This window comes from Stegostoma tigrinum, chromosome 2 (genome assembly GCF_030684315.1).
Source record: "Stegostoma tigrinum isolate sSteTig4 chromosome 2, sSteTig4.hap1, whole genome shotgun sequence".
NCBI lineage: Eukaryota > Metazoa > Chordata > Chondrichthyes > Orectolobiformes > Stegostomatidae > Stegostoma > Stegostoma tigrinum.
This window is the reverse complement of record NC_081355.1, coordinates 130,096,771-130,111,971: the sequence shown is the minus strand read 5'-3', so window position 1 is coordinate 130,111,971 and position 15,201 is coordinate 130,096,771. Positions and strand designations below refer to the sequence as shown.

The 15,201-nt window shown below is 41.4% G+C and overlaps 1 protein-coding gene across 5 annotated transcripts in view; it reads left to right on the top strand.

The window, feature by feature from the left end:
* Positions 1 to 15,201, top strand: part of LOC125463564 (partitioning defective 3 homolog) — a 798,969-nt gene that overhangs the window by 139,480 nt on the left and 644,288 nt on the right. The gene's annotated exons all lie outside the window — the stretch shown is intronic.

Below are 15,201 nucleotides of genomic sequence, written 5' to 3'. Positions count from 1 at the left end.
TCCCATATTCCAGCTGACTGTCACTACCTACATTCACACCTGAAGAAGCTTCTATCTCTGTATTGTGTGTTGTTCATCCCAAAAATTGCGGGGGGGGCGGGGGGGTGGTAAAAGAACAAAGGAAATAAGATTGAGCACAACTGTCGAGGTGAACATAGGAGTGGATGACACTGGAAACCATCAGCAGTGGCTGTGAAGGGAGGAAGGATAGATTAAAGTTTAAGGCGTATATAGTTATTCACTAGATTGCTTTGTTTTGTATATGAACAGCCTTGATAGAATTAGGATATCTCATGGGAGGGAGGAAGCAGCTATTCCATGCCTTTTCACTTCACTTACTAAGTGTAACTGGGCTAGATTTGTTGGTTCTTAACTTCTCATATTAAAACGTTAGTAGATTGTTGCCAGTAGCTGTGCAGTGTATTACACTGTACAGATCTGGGCTATTGAACCATTTGTTTTCGCTATGAAAACATTTGACTGTTCTTGGAAAAGTTGACTGGTGAAGACCAGAGGTGAAAATAGTTTTTTTTTGTCCAAGACTATATAAGCTGGTGATCTGAAATGAAAAACAGAAATTGTTGAAAAAAAACTCTGCAGGTCTGCAGTATCTGTGGGAAGAAAGCAGAGTTAACATTTTGAGTCCGGTGACTTTTTGGATTTTTTCCATTCATTTTACGAGTTGTTGTCTGAGCAGAAACCTGTTGCATTCAGCCCAGTTGGTCACTCATCGTATTGCCAGTGTTGTTTTCCTCTTACGTAATGATCGCTTGAAATTTACATATGACCAACTGCTCTGTAGCCTTTATTTCAAAGGAAATGTTATATAAAAGTAGGGAGATTTTGTTAAAACAATACGAGGCACTAATCAGACCATGGCTGGAATACTGAACAGTTTTGGGTCCCTTACCCAAGGAAAGATATACTGGTGATGGAGGTAGTCTACAGAATGTTCACTGGACTGATATCAAATGTAGAGGGGTGAACTTTACAAAGAGAGGTTGAGTAGTTGAGGCTTGTACTCATTGGAATTTGGAAGAATGAGCATTGACCTTATTGAAACAGTGTTTTAAATGACTGGACAGGGTAGATGCGAGGAAGCTGCTTCCCCTGTTGGAGAATCTAGAACCAAAGAACACATCTCAGAATGAGTGCTTGCACATTTAAACTGAGATGAGGAGGAATTTCTTCTGTGAGGACAATGAATGTATGGAGTTCTTCACAAGACAATTGTCAAGGCAGGGTTTTTATGTATATTCAAGGCTTAGATTGACAGAAGATTTTAATTCACAAGGTTTAGAGGCAGGAAAGTGGAGTTGAGGATTGTAATATTGACCAGGATCTCACTGATGGCAGAGTGGCTTTGATGGGCTGAAATTGCCTATTTTTCTTTCTGTATTTTATGGTTTCCTCTAGCAACCTTGTTGGCTGCTCACTCGAGCTTTATCCCCACGTTCTTCCAAGGAATTGTCCCTTTTATTCCTCCCTCAGACTCTGAGTGATTCCTCATTTTTTTTGGTAGTTTCAATCTCCAAGCCTGCTTTCTTTGCATGTTCCTCTCTAAATTCAGGGCTTTCCTTTCACGTAAATTTACCAGCCTGTATTTCAAGCCACCACTATGGTATTGCCATCCTCCATGGACCTGTGGTTATGATAATTTGAGATCCGCTCCAGCTATTTTACTCCAACTCTTGCCCCACCTATCAGTTTTCTCCCTACCTCCTCCCCCTTCCTATCTTCTGCATATAAACCAATGTTTTGCTAGCTACTATCAGCACTGAAGAAGGGTCACTGGACCCGAAACATCAGCTCGGATTTTTTTTTCTTCACAGATGCTGTCAGATCTGCTGAGTTTTTCCAGCAACTTGTTCCAACTACTTCCTCGCAGCCCCAAAATCCACATTCCCGTAGCTGCTGATAACTCCATTACCTTCTACATTCGCTAAGCCAAATGAAGGATGGGTTTTCAGTGCTTAAACAACTTTGTATCATTCAAATATTTGGCATTTGTTTGTCCAATTATTACGATAAGTCCAAGGTGTTGATCTGCCTAATCAACTCTTCTCATCCTCTCCCAGCAAGGATTTTTTTTCTCCCCGTCCATCTCCCAACTCACGTTGGTACCAGCTTCCAAAGTCATTAGAAGACACATGAATGTCACCAGTGTACAATGGGCAGCCGTTTCATGGTAAACCGCATTCCAAAATACTGGGCATTAGTATTCTCTACCAAAACTGCATAAGATTTAGTTTGTGTATATATTACGTATTAGAAAATATGTACTGAATTTAACAGCAGGCTATAATCTTACATGCATTAATTGATGACTAAGTTTGGGATTTTCCCTTCAAACCAATTTGTTGATGCATGATTACTTCTAGCAGTATTGATTATTCTTGATACCCATCTGTTTGGCCATAAATTGTAGTATCGACAGTTTTGCTGTGTGTTGCTCTGTCATGTACATAACAACGTCCAAACATAGCTAACAGCAGCAGTGCAAATGCATTGCATGATAGCAAAGGGATCAATTTTGTTGCATGAATGGGACTAAAACGGTCTTCTAAAGAAATAAGATGGCATTGACACATCTGCTTTAGAAAACTATCTGTTTCATTGTTCAGTCCTTGAATTTAGATTTTTAGACCTTGCCTTTCTGGTCTAGATGCGAACATAAAGTTACTGTTATGGTATTAGTAATCCTGGATCCCACCCTCCTGTTCTGAGGGCGTCTGTTCAAAACTCACCAGCACACATGATGAAATTTAAATTTGGCAAATGTTTAGCCTAATAATGAACATATTACCGCTGGCTACTATTGTAACAAAACATGTGTCTCTCCCCCCCCCCCCCCCCCCCCCCCCCCCCATACTTGGTCGCATTTTACATTTAACTTCAGACCCATGCCATTGTGGGTAACTCTTGCACACTTGGCAAATAGGGATAGGAAATGAATGCTGATCCAGCCAGCATAACATCAGTGAAACAAAAACCAATTCTTGGTGAAAGAACTTAATGCGAAGGTGGATGTCCAAGATGAAAATATTGACTTTGTTCAAAAAGCATTAAGTACTCTGAGCAGACTTGAGGGTATTCCTTGATGGATTAACTAAATTGGGCTGGGTTGGGCATGGGTGGATCTCTCATGTCTTGACACATCGCTGTTCACTTTCGGTCTTGATGAGCTGGAGACACCCATTGGTTTTACGTGATGTTCAAGTGTTTATATTCTAACAGGGATTGTTGACTATTGATCTGATGTTTGAGCACTTGAGATTTTACTCAATTTAAAATGTTAGCAGAAAGCAATTTTAGTACCTCACCACATCAAAATATTTGAGTCTTTTTAACTTGGCTTGGAGTATGGATTGGATCTAAGATCTTCCTGGTTGTCTGACTCAATCGTGCGAATACTTGCTGTTTGTCTTTGTATTTAAAGTACAGGTTGCATACTAGAAACAATGGATAATCTCGGGGCTAAAAAACGAGGGAGGATTACCATCAACAGAGGAAAAAGTGCAAGAGAAACTGAGTGGTTTAAAGTGCAGCACTGAACTGAAGAGACTGCAATCTGGAGTTCTAAAAATGAATAACCTATCCTGGGGGTGGAGCGAACTGATCTTTCTTTGTTTATTTTGTGTAGTTTTTTTTCTAACGGTGAATTCTGAGGAACCTTTCTAAACATACACTTTGTGGAGTGCCACTTTGAGACTTCTGTCACTTAGCAATGGTTGGAGTCAAGGCTGGTGTACAGGAAGATGCTTGCGGTTGTTGAAGGTCAGTTAGCTCCAGGGCATCTCTGCAGGAGTCCCTCAGCTGCTGCTTCAGTGACCATCCCTCCATCATACGCTCTGAAGTGGAGATGTTCGCAGATGTTTGTAAGATGTTCAGCACCAATCCCGATTCCTCAGATAGTGGAGCAGTCCATGTTCAAATGCAACAAGATTTAGACAATGTCCAGGCTTGGGCTGACAAGTGACAAGAAACATTTGTGCCACATAATTGCCAGGCATTGATCATTACCACTAAGAGACGGTCAAGTTACCACCCCTTCACATTCAATGATGTTGTCATCATCATTGAATCCCCCAGTATCTACCTCCTGGGGTTTTCCAATGACCAGAAGCTAAACTGCACTTGCCACGTAAACATGCTGATACAAGAGCAGGTCAGAGGCCTGTCTCATGAGTGAAATTTACAAAAAAAAATGACATTGGCATTGGTGTTCTTTGTGCCATGTTGAGGTGAGTCATGAATCATGGCCTCTTTACAGTCTGTGTTAATGACTTTGACAAAGAGACTGAGAATAATTTGCCTGAGCTTGACGACCGTATAAAGCTAGATGGGGTTGTAAGTTGTCAGCCCAGGAAGAGAATGTAATAAGATGTAGCTGAGTGAGTGGGCAGCAAGGTGATGGACGACACATAATGTGAGGAATTATGAGGTTATTCTCTTGTTTGTAAGAATAGTAAAGTGGGATATTTCTTACATTGTGTGAAACTTGTAAGTGTTGATGTAGAAGACGACTTGGGGGTGTGCTCATAAAAGGACACACAGTTAATGTGCAGGCGCAGTAATCAATTAAGAAGATAAATTTGCCTTTTTTTGTGCAAGGTGATTGGAAGTACAAGGAATAAGGAAGTCTTGCACTTGTTCCAGGTTCTGATGAGACAAGATCTTGAATACCTTTGCAGTATTGGGCTCCATGTTTAAGGAAATATGTGCTTGTATTGGAGGTGGCATGTCAAAGGCACACACTGTTCATCCATGGAATGAAGGGACTGTTCTGTGATTGAAACAATAGTAAATACGCCCTTTGCTGGTAGGCGTTTGCAAGACGGAAAGTGAACTCATTGAAACAAAATTCCGAATGGGCCTTGACATGCTCGATAATGAGAATTTATTTCTGTTTGACGGGGAATTCAGACGAAGAAGCACAGCCTTCAGATAAGGGGCCAAACATATTGGACTAAGGAGATATTTCTTCCCTCATGTGGTTGTGAATCTTTGGATATCTGTGCTACAACGGCCGATGGATGCCCCATGTTTGAGTACATTTACAGTTGGGATGGAGAAATTTTGCAACTGAAGACATAAGGATCAGGCAGAAAGCTGGGGTTGAAGGCAGTTTTTGGGACATCTAATTCATGGCGGTTTACACTGATTACTGCACGGTGCAGCTTCTCCCAGGTGATGACAGGCAGAGAGACACCTGTTTGTTCACAGCTTGGATATGCTTGTGCAATATCTATAAGTTCCAGGAAAAGGAGAATGTACCAATGTGAATTATAAAGAACAACCAGTGAAGGACTGTTGGCAGGCTAAATAGCACCAATAGATTTTTCTAGCAGAAGGGAGAGATGAAGACTGAGCAAGCAAATTTCAGTTGCAAGCTTCTCACTACACTTTCAGTAATTTGTTGGAGGATTTTTTTAAATGAACGGGGTAGGTGGAGTGTGTGATGTTCTTCTGTTGTTTGTAGCTTGAATAACTTGTGCAGAGGCTGGGAGTGCTGTACTTACTGGCATATGAAGTCGATAAGGCGTGGAGTTGGTCTCAATTTTCTGGGCATTGGTGAGGTGGGGAACCTGCATTATTGCCATTTCTCAATTTGTTCTTTTTTCAAAATAATCCGAGACAATGGTTGTAATTGGAAATGGTTAAATGATGCCTAATTACTGTATTTAGACTATGGAGGCGGAGCTTGACATTGTGTTGAATAACATGTTCTTTTGTGAGATTTTTGGAATTAATCAAACGATCTCATCTGAAAAAGAGCATTGTGTACGTGGTACACTTCTCTGATCACATTCCATGATGTTTACGTTTGTACAATCATCAACACTACATTTAGAAAGGATTCTGGTGTAACTCTCAACTTAGACAATAGCAAGCAGTGCTCCATTGAACTGAGAATCAGTATATAAAACAATGAGATTTGCTTGGACATTAGATGGCATTGTGACACGCCAGAGGTGCCCTGTTAAACATTGCTTAGGGATAAATGATGTTTTGATATTTTACACTGAAGAATCTTCATGTAGGCTTTATATTTGACTGATACTTTTGAGGTTAATAGCCAAATAAATCATTATTATAGAATGTTAACAGCAGAGATGGAAGCAGTAGTCATGCCAGTTCTCTGCAAGAGTGACTCCACTGGTCCTACTCCCTTGCCTTGTTTTTCTAGTGCTATGATTGTTTTCTCCTCCCCTCCAGTGCTTATCCAGTTTTTGTTTTAGCAAAGTTGCTGCTGTATTATTCTCAATTTCACTCAGGCTATGCATTCTCACTCCACTTAGAAATGCTTTTCTTCATTTGGCAATGATTTTAAATTCTGAGTGCGCAAATAGGTGTGGGTTTAGTTTCTCTAGGTGGTTCCTGCTTTTGAACACCTCCTATCAAATCTCCTTTCAACCTTCCTTTCTCCGAAGAGAGCAGCCTCGGCTTCTCCCAGTTTATTCAAACACAGGAACGAGGATCAAGAGTAGGCGATAGCAAGAGCTGCAGATGTCACAGTCAATACAGTGTGGAGCTGGAGGAACACAGTAGGTCAAGCAACATCATAGGAGCAGGAAACTCGATGGTTCAGGTTGGGACCCTTCAGTCGATCCTGATGAAGGGTTCTGACCTGAAACGTCACTTTGCTGCTGCTCTGATGCTGCCTGACCTGCTGTGTTCCTCCAGCTCCACACTGTGTTGAATTTATCAAGAGTCAGCCACATAGTCCTTTGAATCTGCTCTGCCGTTCAGTAAGGTCATGGCTGATCTGATTTTAACCTCAACTCTCCAACCAATGATATGCAGAAATGTAAAGTACTTTCGTGTATTTTGTGTGTCAAAGGTCTGTCCAAATGCAAGTCTGTTTATTGAGCTAGGCCGTTATTCTGCTTGCTTCCCCAGTTAGGGCTGTCTGTGGTGATGCAGTAGATTTTGGTGACAGGCCTTCTGCCCATAGGGATCACTCAGCTGGAGGTCAGGGAGGTAAACGTTTGCAATGTCATAATTTATCCAAAATGAACTGCCCTGCCTAAAAATTTGATTCATTCAATGAGTGACTTGTACAATTTGAGATACTTCTCATGGTTTTCCACCCCACCCCCCCTTTTGGTTCTCCTCCCACATTGTCCCCACCCAATTTCTTTTTCCAGTCTCTCTCCACCCCTCCGCCAAAAATGGCTGTCAACCATAACTTGCATTTAATTTATTAAAAAGGTTCCTGGGAACTTGGCAGAAGGATTTAGTTTGCCCTAATTTGGCACAAAGTCAAAAGGCAGAAAGGTGACCACAAACTTGACCAAACAGTTAAGTTTCAAGGAGGACAGAGGTGGAGAGGTTGTGAGACCAAATTCAAGTTTAGATCCTCAGCAGCTAACGCCCTTGCACTGGTATCGTAAGCCATGCGATAGGTAAGAGTCCAGAAATAAGGATTACGGAAGTCACCAAGGGTTGGAGGTGGTTTCAAGAGATACAGAGAAGTGAGGCTGTATCGAAATGTGAAGAATGAAATTAGAATTTTAAATTGAAACCTTGATTCCTGGTCCAGCAATGTCAAAAAGTGGGTAAGGAATTGATGGCTGAATGAATGAGAACATCAGCTGGAGTCCTGACTTTGACGCCAGTTATTCTTCTGTTTTGCACATCCACTCCGTGAGGTATGATGCAGTACTGCAATGTTTGAAGTGTACAGATGTATGTGGGTTCATATTTATGGTATTATAACCCTCTGAGATACTGATATACAGGCTACTAAACTAGATGGGATTGAGGTTCACACAGAACAGGTATTAGAAATCCTTCAGAAGGTGAAGATAGATAAGTCCCCTGGGCCGGATGGGATTTATCCTCGGATCCTCTGGGAAGCCAGGGAGGAGATTGCCGAGCCTTTGGCATTGATCTTTAGCTCGTCATTGTCTACAGGAATAGTGCCAGATGACTGGAGGATAGCAAATGTGGTTCCCCGGTTCAAGAAGGGGAGTAGAGACAACCCTGGTAATTATAGACCAGTGAGCCTTACCTCAGTTGTTGGTAAAGTGTTGGAAAAGGTTATAAAGGATAGGATTTATAATCATCTAGAAAAGAATAAAATGATTAGGGATAGTCAGCACGGTTTTGTGAAGGGAAGGTCGTGCCTCACAAACCTTATTGAGTTCTTTGAGAAGCTGACCAAATAAGGTAGATGAGAGTAAACCGGTTGATGTGGTGTATATGGATTTCAGCAAGGCGTTCGATAAGGTTCCCCACAATAGGCTATTGTACAAAATGCGGAGGAATGGAATTGTGGGAGATATCGCAATTTGGATCAGAAATTGGCTTGCTGAAAGAAGACAGAGGGTGGTAGTTGATGGGAAATGTTCATTGTGGAGACCAGTTACGAGTGGTGTACCGCAAGGATCGGTGTTGGGTCCGCTGCTGTTTGTCATTTTTATAAATGACCTGGATGAGGACGTAGAAGGATGGATTAGTAAATATGCAGACGACACTAAGGTCGGTGGAGTTGTGGATAGTGACGAAGGATGCTGTAGGTTGCAGAGAGACATAGATAAGCTGCAGAGCTGGGCTGAGAGGTGGCAAATGGAGTTTAATGCAGACAAGTGTGAGATGATGCACTTTGGTAGGAGTAACCGGAAGGCAAAGTACAGGGCTAATGGTAAGATTCTTAGCAGTGTAGATGAGCAGAGATATCTCTGGTGTCCATGTACACAGATCCTTGAAAGTTGTTATCCAGGTTGACAGGGCTGTTAAGAAGGCGTACAGTGTTTTAGCTTTTATTCATAGAGGGATCGAGTTCTGGAACCAAGAGGTTATGGTGAAGCTGTACAAAACTCTGGTGCGGCTGCACTTGGAGTATTGCGTACAGTTCTGGTCACCGCATTATAATAAGGATGTGGAAGCTTTGGAAAGGGTGCAGAGGAGATGTACTAGGATGTTGCCTGGTATGGAGGGAAGGTCTTACGAGGAAAGGCTGAGGGACTTGAGGCTGTTTTCATTAGAGAGAAGAAGGTTGAGAGGTGTCTTAATTAAAATATATAAAATAATCAGAGGGTTAGATAGGGTGGATAGGGAGAGCCTTTTTCCTAGGATGGTGACGGCGAGCACGAGGGGGCATAGCTTTAAATTGAGGGGTGAAAGATATAGGACAGATGTCAGAGGTAGTTTCTTTACTCAGAGTAGTAAGGGAATGGGACGCTTTGCCTGCAACGGTAGTAGATTCGCCAACTTTAGGTACATTTAAGTCGTCATTGAACAAGCATATGGACGTACATGGAATAGTGTAGGTTGGATGGGCTTGAGATCGGTATGACAGGTTGGCACAACATTGAGGGCCGAAGGGCCTGTACTGTGCTGTAATGTTCTATGTTCTATGTTCTGGTTTTCCTGAATTTAAGCACACTCTGAGGAAAATGACAGTAATTTTTTTAAGGTATTAGTTTCCTTTCAAATCTCACATGGACAAATGAGATTCTGCTGCAATTAGTGTGATTATTTTGCACTTGTTGGAATAAAATGGTAATGAAAAAGATAGCAAGCAAGCAGATGTTTTCTGTGACAGAATGAGTTATTGTTTGATGTGGTATTATTCAGTCATGTTTAATTATCTACGCTGGCGTGGTGGCATTAAAATCAGATGTGTTTGCATTCATTCTTAGATGAAGTTGGCTGCCTTGGCAAGCAGGTTGCAACAGTGACCTGGATTTGTTCTTGTGCCAAATTTTGAACAAAGCCTAGGAAGTTCTCACTTTATAATGTTTAATAAATAGACTATGATTGTTACTGATCCAATTTGAATCGATACCCAGTCTTTCAGTAGATCTTGGAAAAGCACTGCAGGTTTGACTGCATCTGAGGAGCAAGCAAGTCACCGTTTGGGAAGGGTTTTGGCTGAAACAGTGACTTTTCTGCTTCTTGGATGCTGTCTGACCTGCTGTGCTTTTCCAGCTCCACGATTATTGACTCTAGCTTCCAGCATCTGCAGTCTTTACTGTCTCTGTTCAGTAGACTTTAGCAAGTCGGCTGCATCTGCAGAGAGGGGAGGGCTCAGTTAACATTTTCTTTTTCTTCCTTGGTCAGAGCAGGCTGAGAGTTTGTAACATTTCCTCATTAATTTTATACAATGAGAGTTTTGGTGCTTTTTGCTTTTGCACATGTTAAACAATAAAGAGAAACGTTTCAATGAAAAAGGAGTTTAAAACCCAAATGCATTTTGAAAGTCCGCTTAAGTTTTCTTGTTTATTCAAAAAGTTAATTTGGTGAGTACACAGGTAGAAAAGGCCATCTGATTGGCTTCCAGAAGTGAACAAAGCATCATTTTAACATTGTTTCAAGGGCACAAAATGAGTGCACTGATGATCAATGACTGAAGCTTGTGTACAGTCTGTATGGCTGACCTGTTTGTCTTCATGCATCTCTAGTGGCTGCCTGACTTGAAATGCCTGTGTCCGTTTCCAGTGTGAATTTCTAAATTTGACTTGACTTTTGAATAAGCCCCAGTTTTGATGAGGAACCAAGTTGCGTCAGGTCACCCATTTAGGGTCCACAGTTTATCAGGTTGAGAGGGTGAGGCTCATTCAGGATGATTTTGAGATAGTCTATTCTGGCAGATTGTATGGATCATGCCCATCTGCTGCTGTCCAAATTTTAACCCGGTAACTTAGCAGTTCTCCCGTAAATCATTCTCTTTCTGCATTGTCTGTTCACTTGCATATCCCCCGGAAAAGACATTTTAATATAAATTAACTGTGCACATAAGACTCTCTTTAACGTTACATATTTCAGATTTAATGGGAATGTGTGTCATTTTATACTATGAGTAGATCTGTTATCTCAACAGAACTGACTGCTGCATTCCCTTAACCTTGTGAAAGCAATGACACCCTGTTTACCACCTTAATGTAGTTCAGGTGCCTTAGTCACCATGGATTGTTTTCCCTTCCTGCACTTCCTCCCTTGTTCCGTGATCTGTACTGTACTGTGACGACCAGACCCGCGTTCGCTAATAATCAGATGTTTGCATACCACTGCCTTGTGTCGACTCGTATCGTTTTCTTTGATTTGTTTGTATTCCACATCTGATTCCCATCTGAAAATCTGACTGGCTTTCTTTTGCTGCTACAACCTTGAGTTAAAATCCATCAGTGCCCTAGATTTATCCATTGACTTGTCTCGGAGGCCTACAATCACTTCGTTTATAAAGCTACTATTTATTTTTTCCTTGCTTTCAATACTGTTTGTCCACATTAAACCCCGTTTGGTAACTTATTTCTTCATTAGAGTTTCTTTTCCCAGCTGATTGAATACAATCCCCGGTGTCATCTGCCAATACCTTTTTTCCCTTGGCTGAAATCATATGTATAAACTGTAAATAGCAGTGGGCACAGTGCATATCCCTGTGGCACCCAGTTAGACATTGCATATTGTGTTAAAGTATATTACTAAAGCTTATTTCATGATATTCTGGTGTATGGAAGCGCTGATGTTAGCGTTCTAATCTAGGAATGGTGGTAGCCAATTTGTGCAAAACAAGCAGAATCAAACTACGATGAGATAATGACCAGATATCTGTTGATGTCTGCTAAGAGAGAAATATTGCCGAGCACCATTGACAGAGTGCGCCTTGTGCTACTTCAGAGAATGACCTGGGATCTTTTATGTCAGTCAGAGGGAGGCAGGCATGCGATTTGTCTCTGTCAAGGAGATAGACACAGGGAAACAGACCCTTCTGTCCAACTCGTCCGTGTGGACCAGATGTCTTAAATAAATCTAGTCCCATTTGCCAGCATTTGGCCTATATCCCTCTAAACACACACTCTTCATATACCCATCCCGATGCCTTTTAAATGTTGTAATTCTACCAGCCTCCTCCACTTCCTCTGGTAGCTCATTCCATACACGCACCATCCTCTGCGTGAAAAAGTTGCCCCATAGATCCCTTTTAAACCTTCCCCTTTCACCTTAAACCTCTGGCCCCTCTAGTTTTGGCCTCCCCCACTGCAGGGAAAATAGACAAGGTCCTTCCTCTATCCATGCCCAACATGATTTTACAAACCTCTGTAAACCTGCGACGCTCCAGGGAAAGTAACCCCAGCCTATTCAGCCTCCCCGTATCGCTGACACTCTCCAACCCAGACAGCATGCCAGTAAATCTTTTCTGATCCCTTTCAAGTTTGACGACATCCTTGCGAGAGAAAGGAGACCAAAATTGCACTTAGTATTCCAGCAGTGGCCTAATTCATGTTGCGGCTGTACATGACCTCTCAACACCTATGCTAAATATGTTGACCAAAAAAGGCAACCCTCTGTCATCACCTGCAGTCTTCCACTTGTGAAACAATTCTGTCTCCAAGTGGCTAGTTCTCCTTGAATTCCATGTGAACTAGTCTTGCTAACAACCCTACCATGAGGAACCTTATCGAACATCTCACTGAAGTCAGTATAGATCATGTCTACCACTCTGTCGCTCTTCTTCACTTCGTCAAAAAAGCTCAATCAAGTTAGTGAGACTTGATTCCCATGCACGAAGCCATGCTGACTATTCCTTATCAGCCCTTGCCTTTCCAAATGCATGTAAATCTTGTTGAACATTTTACGTACACAGAATTTCTCAATAGGAACTGAAGCCTTGCTGAAGAATCCTTTCACTTGTGATATTAGGCTGACAGCTGCGTTACATACGTTCTAGTTCCATTGGCGTTGAATTAAAACTAAAACTCTAGATATAGAAAGAAAACGCTTAGTTCTGTGAGGCAGATTTCACTACTTCCAGAAGCTGTAGCCAATGAAGCTTTGTGAAGTGTAGTCATGGGAAATATGGCAGCCAAACATGAGGCGTTTTTCTTCACAGCTGGTCAGCATAAGCTAGAATGTAGCACACAGGGTGATTTAAAACCCGATATTCGAGTTTCACGTCTGAGAGAAACTTGTATCACATTTGTTGCTTTGAACTGTATGTAGGTCAAAGGTGCTTTGCACAAATACAGCAGGAAAGTACTGGCTGCAAAATACTGATAGAAAGTGATCCAATTTGACTTGTTTTGGATTAATTTTTGCTTTCACCTTGCTGCATTGAGAGACCTTTTGAGCAGTCGGCTTGTGTTTGTGCACGTTAGTTTATTTCTGTCTACCTGTCCAAGTACATTAGTGTGACTAATTTAACAGCAGTTATTTGAATCATTCAGCTGTAACTGTGAATGGTGCTCTGTGCATGTTGCACTTTGAAGCATATCATATGCTTTGACGTGCATTATTGGTATGTGCCAGCTGCAAGATATTTAATTACACGTGTAAATGCATGATTTAGACAGAATTAGTGTAAGGGGAACATTGAAATGCGGTTCACTTGCAGAGTTGCACCTAGCTTTTAGGTAATGCTTTAACCAGTTGGACAGCCTCAATATTCTCTTTCTGTTGCATGTTCTCTGTTTTACTGTTCTCAAAGATTTCCGCTGCAGGTTTCTTGCTGTCTTGTCTCCAAGGTATCTGTTCTAGTTCCTGCGTTATAACATGCTTGATGGACATGTTCAGCTACATAGCTCAACAGATACGATTTTGAGAAGACTTGACCAGGTGGCTGCTGAAAGAATCTGGCCTAATTTCCATTAAAGTATGAACATTGCATCAGGAATGATGGAGACCGCTGAACGTGAACCTAGGATCTGCAGAATTTGCCTCAAAGACCTGTTCAGTATTTCCACTGCTTCAATAAAAACTGTTAGCATCCGATTCAGCTTGCAGCTTGGCTCAAAACTGGTGGTGTCATTCTTAATGCTCAGTAGATTTTGTGATAGATTTTGTTGCGGTTCATTACTATGCAGTGGATAAACTGCGTTGCCATGGCAGTCAAATCAGAATTGCTCAACTCACTTCCTTGTCGAAGAGCTGTCTGCCTGGATATGTTGGTGAACCCAGTTCAGTCCAGTATACACTGTGCTCTTCCCTTCGCAGCAGTTTCATATAACACAAAAAGGTGGCTTTAATCCAGAAGTATGACTTACAATATCTTCACTCTTTCAGAAATATTTATGTTAAATGGCCTGAAGAATAAACAATGTGCTGCTGCCCAAAGATTATGTATTTAGATTTTGTGGTTAGTTGTGATATGTATTTCATATTAACCAGCACTAAAGCACTAAACAATTCTTTCTTTTAAAAAAATGACTCTCCTTGCCATTCATTTCGGGTTGACTCCAAATTATGGCTAATTACGCTACTTTGCCTCTCCCCTATCTGGCAGGTGAGTGACAGAATTGTAAATGGTTAAATCAATTGAGACAGCAGCTGGTTGCTGAATTGCTATCTGCATCCAGGTTTGTAAGTTGGTATGATAGGGAAAAATTCCTTCATTGTTGCCTTGCAAAAATGAGCAGATATTAGAATGGATAGTGTTGTTTAATGACCTTTACAGCTGCAAGTGGCACAAAATTACACACTCCATACTCTCTTTCCTTTATGACAGTATTGCAATAAACTGAAGATTTCAAATTGTTCTGAAGGCCTTTACACTTAAGTGATTACTGCTTTTAGTCCCTATGTGATGTAAAATAAAACACTGCTGCAATGAATGTGAAGGTAATTTATTGAAAAATAGTAACAGGTGGAGAATAAGTACATTTTCTTTTTGAGACATACTTCAAAGAATGACATTTAGGCACCACACAAGCTGGTGCACATAGTGATGGTGCCTTTCTCTATTTTTCAGTCTCCATTGTCAGTATTACTTTGCATTTGGCCTGAACTTGCTCAGAAACCGATTTTGAAATCTTACCTTCAGGACAACAGCAGCAAATTTAATTTGGTGAGCTTGTTCTGAAGACATTCAGCTCAGTTTGGTTTTGCTGATTGCAGTGAATTAACTGAGCTCTCTGTGACAGGCAGAGCATATGGACATTGTGAATGATTCCTTTGCCTTGACCTTTTTGTTTGTTGTGTACGATATTTCTCCTTTTCGCATGTTCTATGATGGAGGTGGTCATTTAGGTCCAGTTCAATGAATCCAGTAGGTTATTAGTGGTTATGTATGACTCTCAGTTGAGTGCTGACAGACCTTTCAAATGTCAACCAATATTCATTCTCCTTTTCTGTAGAAGGGTCTAGGCCCGAAAAGTCAGCCTTCCTGCTCCTCTGCTGCTTGGCCTGCTGTGTTCATCCAGCTCCACACCTTCATTCTCCTTGTTATCCACAGGCACTTTGTTTCAGTGGCTACTG